This window comes from Panicum hallii, chromosome 9, assembly GCF_002211085.1.
Source record: "Panicum hallii strain FIL2 chromosome 9, PHallii_v3.1, whole genome shotgun sequence".
Taxonomy (NCBI): Eukaryota; Viridiplantae; Streptophyta; class Magnoliopsida; order Poales; family Poaceae; genus Panicum; species Panicum hallii.
In genome coordinates, this window is record NC_038050.1 from 23,401,419 (window position 1) to 23,414,720 (window position 13,302).

Here is a 13,302-nt window from a genome sequence, read left to right on the forward strand (position 1 = left end):
GCTGCTACACATACCACGTGTCATCCCCTCTCGATCCCGACCTCTTTCCTCTCCCCTGGTGGCCTCTCGCGCTCGCGCCACGACGACCCCGAGCCTCCTCCGGCCGCCACCTCCTCGTCGTCGTGGACAGCCCACCGCCGAGCCTTAACTCCCTCTCTCTCGCACGTAGTAGCACCACTTCAACGCCTACATCCTGTTCTGCTACTCCCAGTGCCCAATTCCGAGCGTCCAAGCCACATTCCTCCGCCGCCGTCCTCTTCCGCTCCGGCCGCGCACAGCACGCTCGTGGGCAGCCCACACCAGAACCTCTCCGCTCCAATCAATACTTGCACTAGATTCCCCATTGTTTGCTCGTGCTCGACGACCCTCTGTTGCGTCCCAATTTCCACCGGAGTTTCGTTCCCGACGAGCGCCGCCGCCGCCGCTTTCGGCCTCATCGTGGACAGCTCGAACCGAGCCTTCTCACGCCAACGCGACACCGTAGCCAGCACTACATCATCACCCCGAAGCTCCCCGACTCATTCATTGGCTCTCTAGTCCACCACTGCGCCTCCCCGACGCTCACCGGTGTTTTTCTTCACCGCCGCCGCTACTGTCTCCGTCGGTCACTTCAAATCCGACACGAATCCTTCCAATTGGTTGTACCTACACGTTCCCCGTGACTCACTGGTTCTCGTGCGCAGGTCCATTGCCGACGTTGATCGCCGGAACCTCACCGTCGACGGAGACCTCGCCGCCACCATCTCGGGTTCTAGTCGATCTCCATCTTTCCGGTCACCCCAACCCTCGACAAGTGGTGTCACAGAACCACCGTAAGCCCCTGAGTCTTCCCCTGCCCTTAGACCTCGCTGCCGGTGACCGCCATCGCCGGAACACGGCCGCCCCCGCCTTGCTCTGTTCTGGTTCACAGCCAAGGACCTCGGGTTAGAAGAGTCAAAAGTTCAGGGGGTTATGTGCATAGCCTTAGACTCAGAGGAATAAGTAACCGAAGGACCTCTTGTGTAATTTAAGCTGTCAATTTTAAAATTCTATATCTATTCGAGGAAAAATCATAAAAATGCAAACTAAATTTTGTTGGAATCCTTAAGTAAAACTCGACTACTTTTATTTAAGAAGTTTGAGCTGTAGGTGTATATTTTCTGATGTAGATTAAATATTAGAGAATAAGTGTTTTAATTGTATCTCATGTTGTAGGCATGTGTTAAAGCTGAAATTTGGAACATAGATTGTATATGCTATGTATAGCTCTGTGTAAAAAATTCGAGTACTTTACTGTTCATTTGCTTAGGTTTCGAGTACTTTTTGTTATATGTTGATAAAAGTTACTTAATTTAATTTCAAATGTATTCCTTTATATTTAGGGCTGAAAAATTTATCCTAGCTTTGTTACAACAGGAGTAATCTAAGATAAAAATTTGAGAGTTAAAAACCTAATGTAACCTCAGCCATGAATTTAAGTTTAGATTCAAAGCAAAATTCATGATCCATAGTTTTAGTTCATAAAAATTTACGAAAATCATTTAAAGCTTTGTTCCTAAGTAGTATAGCATAGCTACAAATTATGAACCTAGGATCATGTGTAGAACTCCTAAATTAAATAGAATTCTTAAGTGAGATTAGTGTGACTTTTTAAAATAATCCTGCTACTTAAAGTAGATAGCTAAATATTTGGTGTAGGTAACCCTGCTGCTTAATGTAACTAAATAACTTAATTAATACTCAATAAATGACTGCCCAGTACAGGGTAGTTAGGTTAATTGTTATAATATAATATTCTGTTAATTGGATTGCAACTTTATTGTGAAGTAACATAAAATTATATGCATTCCATAACTTGTAAACTCTGCATCTCATATAGACTCGACCACTCTCGCTGACGGAGATTATCAGCTGATCCCGGAACCAAAAGGAGGGTATTCTGAAGACCCCGGGAACTTTGTCGCGGATTTCTCTGAAGCCCCGAACCAAGGTTCAGAAGAAAATAATTTGACTAACCCTAGCCCCACCAGCGAAGGCAAGCCCCGGACATAACCCCTACTTTATTACACTGCAACCTATATTATTTATATATATCTTTATGCATTAAGTTCTTAGGAGTTGTTTGTAAAACTTAATTGCATAATTCCAGGAACCTATGTATTGAACACTAGAACTTGAGTCCGAATAGCTGCTCTGCTTGTAGGACCGGTAGAAGTCGAGTGATTCCCTGTCACTCGCGCGATATAGGAATTGTAATGTTTACATTCCTGCTATCACTATAAGGATGCCGGACGGGAGTTGTGAGGTATCATGGTTGAGATGATACCCCGTCTGTGTTGTGGAATTTGATAAGGTCGCAGTGTGTGGTAGCGGTGGTTAAGCGTTTGAAAGTACTAGCCACATGCCGTGAAATATGGTAAGCGGTAAGCCTAGTAACCGATTGGCCCGAGGAGTGGACATACCCCCCACCACATGTATTTGCTTCTTTTGGTTACTTTGTTCGACGTGTAGGCATACGTGTTGCTGGGCAACCAGGAGTACGGGTTTTGTAGTCGCGCTACAGACATACGTCCTGCACTTTGGAAGTGCGTATGACCTGCAGTCGCTTGTGGTGGCCCTGATCCACGAGTCGGAATGAAAGGCAAACGGTTGCTTCGGAATGACCCTTTGGTATTCCAAGCGTGTGAGTTCGGTTTACCTTGCAAGGGTTGAATCTCGATTCAGAATTGTCCGCCTCTCACGATGAATGAGACTGCTTACCCCCTTTATCACATAGAGTAACAAGAGCAACTTTATGTTTATAAAGCTGATGTTTGATTAAAGATTCTACCATGTTTGAATAGTTATAGGTGCTTACTTAGAATGGTTAATCAACTAGAACCTGAAAGCTAAAAGTTGAAAATAAGGATCCACTCCTTGTTGCTTTTCAGCTAAAAACTTTACCTAAAGCTAAAAGCCTTCATGAGTCTAGTTATGGGCTAAGATATACCCAATTCCGGGTAAGTCTTGCTGAGTATTAGTATACTCAGCCTTGCTTTTGTTGATTTACTTCAGGTAATCTCACTGATGAGCCAGCGTTCATTACACCGTGGCCCTACCCCTTGCCGGATGGATGGTCCGTGGAATGGGATCCGTCCCCGGCCAACACAGATTCCGCCGAGTGATATTATGCCAGGGCTAGTATAATATCTGTAATAATGACGTGTATAATGTCTACGCTTTTCAAACTCCGCTGCTTTGACTGAAAATTTAAACCTGTTTTGTAATAATCTCTCCTCAGTGGGAGCTAATGATACTTTGTATATTTTTGTAATATAACTGCCTGTGGTGTAAAATTATATTGGCATTATATCTCTGGACTCACCTTCGTGTGAGGTACCTTGTTGGATCCTGCGTTCGGTGGTTTATCGGGACGTTACCCGACAGACCAATAGTATCATACCGATTGAAGTACAAGGTAGCCCTCCGGCGAGGACTCGCGTACTTGAGCCGGTATAATTCAGGTTGGTTCTGCCACAACCGATAGGTGGGGTCGAGCTGGGGAATGACTGAGAAAGAAAGAATGACAGAGAAAAGAACGGGAATGACTGAGAATAGAAGAAATGACTGAGAAAAGAAGGAATGACTGAGAATAGAAGAAATGACTGAGAAAAGAAGGAATGACTGAGAATAGAAGAAATGACTGAGAAAAGAAGGAAATGACTGACCTACTTTCCTGTTTCCTTCCCTTTTCTTTTTCAAACCAACTCAAATCTATTTGAATTCAACTCAAATTTGAATTCAACCCCTATGCACTCAACCAAATAAAACTTATGCACCAGCATGAATGCACAAACATGTTGAACCTAAAATAAATTTTAATTACTTGTGAATTAAATTATAAATAAATGCAAGCTAGGTACGTTAGGGTGTTACATGCCGGGTTGGAGCAGGTCCTAACCACCGGAAAACTGAATCCCTTGCTTCTGACTTCATTGGTCCACACTCTGGGCAATCCCTGATAGTAGGTAGCCGGCTCATACCTGAATCCCAACAGTACCTGAAGAACGGGCAGTGCCAATGATCACGGGCATCTTCGTGCTTCCTCAGGCGCTTTCCGGTGCGGCGCTCGTATTCCTCTTCCTCAGATTCCCGCTGGAGGCGCTGCTGGTACTGGTATTCATATTTCCTGAGAAGATCAGAAGAGGTTGGCCGTTGATTCCTTACGTACCTTACTTGTCTTTCTGTAATGTACTCTTTCTTCTCTTTTTGGGGCCGATCGCTGGGATCAGCCTCTCCGTTCTTGACCTGGCGGCGTGATGCCATCCCCGCCATGTTGATGCCAAGCGTGAAGTCCAGTTGTCGCCTTGCAGACCGATCGTAATTTTCCACCATGTTGACACCAGGGAACGGCTGAGTGTCAACATTCATGGCGGTCTGGCCTAGGATCAATCGGCCCAGCTCAATAGCCGATTGGATTTGCCGACGGAGCTCCTTACAATCACCGGTGCCGTGGGTAAAAGAATCGTGCCATTTACAATATGATCTTCCTTTTAACTCCTGCGCCGTGGGGGGTTTGTATCCTTCTAGAAACTTCAACTGCTTTTCTTTTAATAACAAGTCAAAAATTTGTTCCACTTTACTCACATCAAAATCAAACCCCTTCGCCGGCCCTGTTTGCTTTACCCACTTGCACGATACGGGATTTGCACCACGAGCCCATTCTGCAACCGATACTTCCATTTCTTCCCCGGAGTCATCGGCTTCTTCTGTATCAGCCAGCGCTACTTGGCGCTTAAATTTTTCTTGGTACAGCTCCGGGTGACGCTGCTCATGAGTCGTCAACTTCTGGACTAGATGCGCCAAAGAATTGAATTCCAATTGAAAAGCCAGATCTCTGATCGGCTTCAATAATCCCAATGATGCCAATTCAACAGCTTCCTTTTCTAAAATCCGTGTTGAATAACACCTGTTCTTCATCTCCCTGAAGCGTTGAATAAACTCTGCCACAGTTTCTCCACGCTTTTGTCGTACCTGCGCCAGGTCGGCAATTCCCGCCTCTGCAGCTTCTGAATGATATTGAATATGGAATTGTTCTTCCAGCTGCTTCCAGGTACGGATAGAGTCAGGACCTAATGACGTATACCACCCGAAGGCCGGTCCTGTGAGCGATTGTGAGAAGAATCTTACTCGCAACAGATCCAATACAGAGATCATACCCAACCATGGTTGCGAGTCCTTTCAAAAGAGCCGATGAGGTCAGCTTCAAATTGAGCCTTGATTTTGTCGTATCTCTGCTTATGCTCGGCAGAGAGCTCCTCGTAAGTGATTGGATCGTCTCTTGCCATTCCGCCGTCTGCGACTCACGAAGTCAATGGTGATGATGAAGTTGATGCAGATGGTGTCGATGATGATGATGAAGTTGATGAAGATGGTCCCACCGGGCGTGCCAGAATGTGTTGTCGGCCAAAACCCGCCGGCGGGCAATAACTGGCAACACGAGGAGCCAGGAGGCTTCCGGGACGGCTGGTGGGTCCCGGTCCCTCGGTCAACGGCCCAGCGATTCGGCACGCACCCTGGCTTGAAGTCGCTAGGCGTGCCACCTGATCCTACACCCGATCAGGAAGGTGTGACGTGTCAAACTCCTGCGTGCATAGACGTATGTAAAGTTTAGTCCGAGCCGTGATCGGCTCATCATCTCCTCCCCGGTATCGGCTATAGAGAGCCGATTGCATCAATACCGGATCGGATCTTTGGAACAGGCAACATACAAACATGTATATATATTTAAATAAGACTTGCTTCATAAATATCAATCTAACCCAACCCACGATAACTAAGCCCTCATTGCATGATCGGAACATCCTACACATGATTGAGCCTAACGGATACACGAAAGCATCGGAACGAGCAATCTAAACAGAGATTAAATAAACAACCGAAAAGCTGATTCCTAGAGCAACCTTTATTCAAGCTACAAGCCGATACTAAAGCGCACTGCCGGAACATTCAACTCGTTTGCAAGGCCTAATCATGCACATATCGAACCAAGCCTCTGAGTAAACTGAAACTAGCCATAACAGATCAGATCTACTGATAAAGATGAAACAAGATACAACCGTCGCATCCATGATCGAACACGACGATTAAGCACACAAGAGCAACGAACTATGCATGATTGAAATGCAAAAAAGATAACATTACTCTAAGCATGCTAAGATAACTAATGCTACTCGCCATCAAGAGGGCTTCAGAATGAGCAACATATGAGTAAAACAAGCAAGGGTAATGCTACCCCGATCACGTAGAACGGGATCGGGGCCGCATGACACTTACCCGATGAAAACCCTAGAACAGGGGAGGCGATGCGCCGAGAGTTGTTGATGGATGATTCTATCCTTCTTGTTTATTCATGGTACATATTTATAGTCCGTAGACTTATCTTCTTTAACTAACCCTAACCTAACATGACACGAATCTTAACTGCTTATTCCTAAATTACACGGCCTTTCTGGCCTCAATCACCCGCACAGGGCCCGATTCGCAAGCTTATCGTGACTGTCTTCTAGGCCCATCTTGCTCCATGGCCCACTTCTGGCCCGGTCAGATTATGGTGATAACACATACCTGGCAAATCATCGGGGAAGACGTCCGGGTACTCACAGACAACTCTAATGTCTTCAATCAAATCTGCCTTCAACTGATTCACTGCATAGTCTGCTGCCGACGGAAGTGTTGCAACGAACTTGAATCGTTCACCTTTTGGGCTCATGAGAAATACTGATCCTTTGGCATACTGAATAACTGCATCAACCTTGCTCAGCCATCCCATCCTGAGTATGATATCTATTCCCTTGGAATCCAGCACCACAAAATTTGCACGACATTCCCTGCCCACAATCTTGAAACTGACACCTAGGCACTGATACATGGCTTTCATATTTCCTCCAGGCAAACAAACTAGCATGTGGTTGGACATGGAATGCACGGGAATGCCATGTTTTACGACAAACTAAGCAGAAATAAAGGAATACGATGCTCCAGAATCAAATAAAATGGATGCAGGGGCTGAGTTGACAAGAAACATACCGAACACAACATCCTGAGCCTCCTAAGCGGTCTCCGCGGCCACATGATTCACACGCTCATGGATGAAGTGCTGATGACCCTTGTTGTTCTGTGGTGTCTAGTTGTTATTTCTGGGCTGTTGCTGCTGTGGAGTCTGCCTCTGCCCACTGTTGTTGAACTGACCCGGAGTATTCTATACGTTCCTCTTGGGGCAACCATTAGCATAGTGTCCCACCTCACCACATCTAAAGCACGTGTTGCCACCAGTGGAAACAGGGGTATTGTTCCTAACAGGCGTTCCAGTAGGGGTGCTTTGGTGATTCTGCAGTAAGTTGGGATGCTGCACTAACTGTCCGGCATGCTGAGCTTGCTGCTGCTGCTGGCCTTGTTGGTTGGGGCGCTGGTACTGATTCTTCCCGTAGTTGACATTCTGTCCTCCTGGGCGGAAGGGCGTTCCTTGCGGGGGCGCAAAATGGGGGCGAGAGTTGCTGCTGAACTGTCCTGATGACTCAAACTTTCTCTTCTGCTCACCCATCTCCTTGCGAGCATGCTCCACCAGGATGGCATTGTCCACCATCTTTTGGAAATTCTCGAAAGTATGCACCATCAACTGATACTTGATAGGACTAATCGGACCATCCCTGTAGTGATCCTGCTTCTCTGCGTCATTTGCTACATCTGCGGGAGCGTACCGAGATAATTGGATGAACTTGTCCCAATACTCACTCACAGACATTGATCCTTGTTTCAGCGTAAGGAATTCTTGCTTCTTGAGCTTCATCAGACCCTTGGGTATGTTGTGCTCCCTGAATCTGTTCCTGAACTCTTGCCAAGTGATGGTGTTGGGGGTGTCATGAGCTGCGGTGTAAGCATCTCACCAATCTGCAGCGGTTCCTTCCAATCTGCCTGAAGCATAAAGGACCTTCTCCCTGTCAGTGCACTGGGCAATGTTCAGCATTTTCTTCACCGTCTTGATCCAGTCATCAGCTTGTAGAGGATCTGATGACTAGGAGAATGAGGGAGGTTTATGGCTCGTGAACTCCCTGTGCCTGTCTCTTGCTGGTGGTGGTGGAGCCTGGTTCATCTGAGCCTGCATATTGGCGATAATATTCGCCATGTTGGTAAGCAGCTGAGTCTAGCTAGTGAGAAACTGCTCCATCCCTGCAGGTGGCACCTGGTGCTGTTGAGTTTGTTGAGGATCGGGGTTGGTATTGTTGCTCGTTCCCTGTCGTAGTACTGCAGGCTGATCAACTCCTGACCCGGACCTGGTGTTCACCATCTGATCGGTTAGAAAAATGAGACTCATGAAATTTGTCGGTACATACGGACAAGGGTACCTCCTGCTAGGGTGTCCAACCCGAAGGGCGCGAGGTTATCCGTAACCTCGCCCTAAGCCTTTGGGTGATGGGGCGTATGGCCCGGGCCTGACAGCTGGGGACACGGTCTCCGGACCTCACCCCGTGCTCTTTCAGGACCGGCGCCTCCGTGTACCCATGAGGACAAGGCGCTCAGGAATGGCCACCATGGGCCCGAACCCCCGCGGGGTGGTCCGGTGCTGCCACATGTGGAAGCCGGACCCCCTGGGGGCCTGTGTACCTGGGCCGGCCTTGGGGGCCTGGATCTCCCTCCCCTCCGGGGAGCAGGTCCGGTGCCGCCACGTGCCCCTGAGGAAGCGGTTGCTAAGCCAGCTCTGCCACATGTCTGGTGGCAGCCAGCCTTCTGCGGGACGCCAGCCCAACTACCGCATTAAATGCGGGTGGGTGGGGTGCGTGTGCCCGGGTCAAGCCTGCCTGTTACCGAGGCAGCGTGTCACATCACAGCGCCGCGTGCGTGAGCAAAGGGTAATTATGATCTGCTGCAGGAGGGCTGCAGCGTGCACTACTACAGTGTGTGCGGAGGCTACGGCACAGCAGGTCAACATAGCCCCTTCGCCTGTCAGCAGGAATTGACCCAACAGTGACAGCACGTCTTCCACTGTGCATGTCACTGACAGCAGGCACTGTGCCGGTAAGGCGGCACATGACCATACCTTGGCTGTAGATACGCACATCAACTTCTCGATCGAGGACTACAGGAAAAAGCTGAAGTGGAAGATCTCTGTATCTATGGCATTAAAGGCTCCAGAGTGTATATTATTTAATATGTCACCGGGTCCGCCTGTTGGGACCCCGCACAGTGTACGCGCTCCCCTTGAGTCTATAAAAGGGAGAGCGCACACAATTAGAACCGAGACTCACAAGTCTTACAGGCATTCAGAAGCTTTTAGCCCCAAGCTCTCTCAGGCTTTCTTCGATCTCACAAGCAATACAACACACAAGTGGACGTAGGGTTTTACGCTCTGGCGGCCTGAACCACTCTAAACCCCTGTGTGTTCCCAGTGTTCATCGGCCTTCTCCAAACAAATCCTAGACTAGGATTAGGCGGGTGCATTCCGCCACCCGGCTGGAGATTCCCTCCGACAAAATTAATCATGGAAAAAGGGTAGGAGCAAGGATAAGATAAAGATAGTAAAGAAGAAGATAGATAACCCCAAGCTTTACTAAACTATCTATTTGTATTATAAACTTGATATAATTGTGGTCATCACTCCACAATTTATCGCAATCATTACAAAGATCCAAATCATATTGTTTTCACAAAACCAAGCACACTTGCACATTAATCTAAATTAAAACACACTATTAAGACAATTCAAACTAGCAATTACAAAAGACTCTTAGAAAAAACTTCTATCTAACAAAAAAACTACTCCTATCTTAACTCCTAGATCTATCATCTCTAATGATAGCGGGTGCGGTAGCCGGGCTCTCCATAGTGAATGCGCTTGCGCAGAGGTGACTCTGGCAAGTACTCCATGGGCTCATCGCTATCGTACTCCGGGGGTAACTCTGGATCTCCCCTCAGCCGAGCTTCCAGAATTGCCTTCTCCCTGATGGTCTTCATCAGTTTTCACTTGACCTCCTGGATCTCTGTTCCGGCAGCATCCAAGTCCGTGCTGAGAGCGGCAACCAACTCATGCGTAGTGTCCATGAGCAAGCTTCCTTCCCCAGGGGGCGGGGCAGGAATCTGCGCACAGGTCGCTCCCCTCTTGCACCGTGGAAACAACTAAAACTCAGTGCCCTGAAGTTCATCCGTATAAGCATGGTAGAGATAGTAGAGCGCTCTCCTGGAGGCTTCACTAGTCCCTGCGTCCAAGGTCCTTCTGGGCACATCATCAATGTGCTTGGAGTACTCCACCCGGCTGCCATATCCCTCATCCGGAACACTGATCACCACTGCCACCAACCACCCCTCCTCCTGCTAGCCATTCTTGTACAAGTGAGCTTCATAGCATGGCATCTGCGGGAAGCCAACTCTCTACATGGCCCTCCAGAGAAGCGCGGTGTCACACCCGATTTATAAAGAACATAAATCAAGCAATCATATATGCGCCAGGATCAAGTCACGCATATATACAACAGAATCATCAAGATATCATAACACATATCACGTATAACAATAATATAAATCGTAAACAAATCGTAAATGAATTTTTTATTACAACCGAATCAAGAATCGGTTCAAGAGTTGCGGAAGCGTAAAAGAGATACATGAAGAGCTGGGCGCCACAGGGACGTCGACTGGGAGACAAACGCCTAGAAGTCGTCGAAGCCGCTGACGTAGTCCTCCACGTTGCCTGGCACTGAGCAGCAGTCGAAGGTATCCGAAATAGAACAGAGAGTAGAGAGGCAAGTGTGAGTACAAACTCGTACTCAATAAGTATAACACAAACTATGAGGCTCTAAGGTTAGCTGACTCAACTGCATTAGCTTTTAGTCTTGGCAAATTTTATTAAAACTATTTACTATAAGTGGATGAATTACCATAACCCAAGTTGCATAAGAAATTAATCAATATTAATTAAGAACTACTGAGAACCATCCAAACCAAAACCACCCGGGGAATCTCCCTAATCAAAGGTTGATAACCCCACTAATCAGACGGAGGATCTGGGCCGCTCATGACTGTGAGCACAGCTGATATATCAGTTTTAAACTCTCGAGAGGTTGCACAACTTTACCCACACGTCGTGAGCTACGCTAGTTGTTCATCACACTTCCTTAGGTGAGATGGCTAGCAAGCACACTACGAGACCGTTACAAAGAAATCATGTTGGTAAGGTGTAACCGCTAAGGATTCTGGATCAGCAACGATGGGGCCCACCTCCGAGGGTACAAGACACACAGCACAGACCAAGCCGGAGGAGCAGGGACCATTGAAGCTTACCACCCCTCTTGCCCACGCAGGTAAGTTACTCCCGAACCAACACGACCTAATTAGTAAGTCAAGTCCATCCCATTCCAGTCTTGTGGTTGCGCGGTTGTCCCAGGTTGTCGCTCTATGAACCGGTCCTTATGGAGAGTGGCCAACCAAGCACTAAGCACCATGCTGACCCCCTAAACCATGTTTCTATCCAAAACATATTTTATGGAGACGTGAGCCACTCAAGCACACAGCACAGAGGGCTACTCTCAGAGTTAAGTTGCATATAACCATTAATCAAATTTAATTAAAAAGGACCGAGGTGTGTGAGAGCGCAGCACCTAGCACAACTAACCAAAATGCAACCCAAGGTATAAATATATATAAGGATAAAGGTGGCTAGGAAATCCTTATAGGCATACAGAATTAAAATGCAGTATGAAATTGTATTTAAAAGTGATAGGATATTCATATTATACTTGCCTTCCTCAAAGTTCTCCTGCTACTGCTCAAAGGGCTCTGAAGAAAGGGGCTCCTGGTACTCGTCCAAAGGCTCAGCGTCTACTCACGATCGCAACGCCACCACATGGTCCAACACATACACATACATGCAAACAAAGACAAAAGATAAGAAATAGTACAACATTACATAAAAACAGCATACAAAACTATGATAGAGCTGTTCTACAGGTTACAACGATCGCGTGGACATAAAGAACACCTAAAACGGAGCTAAGACGCGAAATCTAGATCTAAAACAAGGTCCAGGGACCTTTCTGCGAGAAAACATAACTTCCAGGGGGTTTTTGGGCAAAAACTAGGGACCTAGACGTAATTAAACTATAGACACAGGGGCTAACTGGCTAAAAACCATAGGGCTGGATGGCGGTGATATGAACGGGGGTGCCCGATCTTCCGTCAGGTGATGGAAAACTCGTTTTGGTCGGAATGCGACACACCGATCCGGCTTCAAGTCAGCAACTCGAACCCCGCAATCTTAGCACCACAACTCCTCTGGTTATCAACCGTAGTCACAATCCGATTGACCTCGCTGAGAAGGCTAATCCCTGCCTGCGAAACGAAGAACACAAGCAAGAACTCGAAAGAAACGCAGCACTCAAATTGAAGTGACAACTGCAGATGATTGATTGATTGATTAAGCTCGAAAGTTGGGGTTCTACAAACCGAAGGACGGCGACTGTTCAAAGACAGATTGATCTAAAGCAAAACCCAAACCCTAATGAGGGGGGGCGGCTACTGAGATATAGGGAATAGGGGCGTGGCTTCCCCCTGGACGCGCCCCTAATGGGCTCAACAAAGATACACGGCCCAAAGGCCAAAATACGATGTCGCAGCACCGGAACAGAATCTGGACGCCAACTTCCTCGGACAATTTCCGACGACTCAGAAGGAGTTTGAACTGAAACCAACGCCAATAGAAGCTCCATGAAATTATCTTTCCGTCCATATGTGGATCGTCGAATTCGGACTTCAGATGTGGCCTGGGCGTCCAATTTACATCAGGCTGCTCCTGGACTCCGAGATGGACTCGAAGTTAAATTGGATTGGGTCTCCATGTGGCTTGGCGGCCCTTGCTGTTCCTCCACACCTCCATGCTCCTCTCCATGTGTTCCCTGGACCTCTCCTTGGTTCCTAATCATATTGTAAAAATTAGGTAGCAAACCATTCTCACAATTATTAACAGAAACGCTTAGGAGCGAGCTCACCTCTAAATTTAATTATCGCGCGCGAGCTCTTGTGATTGGAGCTTGAATGGTTTGAATGTCCAGCGAAGGAACCTCTTGTATATCCGTAGGAGTGATGTCCTCATCATCCTCCCCCTCTTGAATTGGAGTCATCCTCGACTCAAGCACATCCTCTTCTCCCAAGTAAGGTTTCAAATCTGAAATGTTAAATGTGGGACTAACCCCGAACGCGGGAGGCAACTCAAGTTTGTATGCATTATCATTAATTTTCTCAAGTATTTTGAATGGACCATCAGCTCTTGGCATTAACTTAGACTTCCTCAAATCT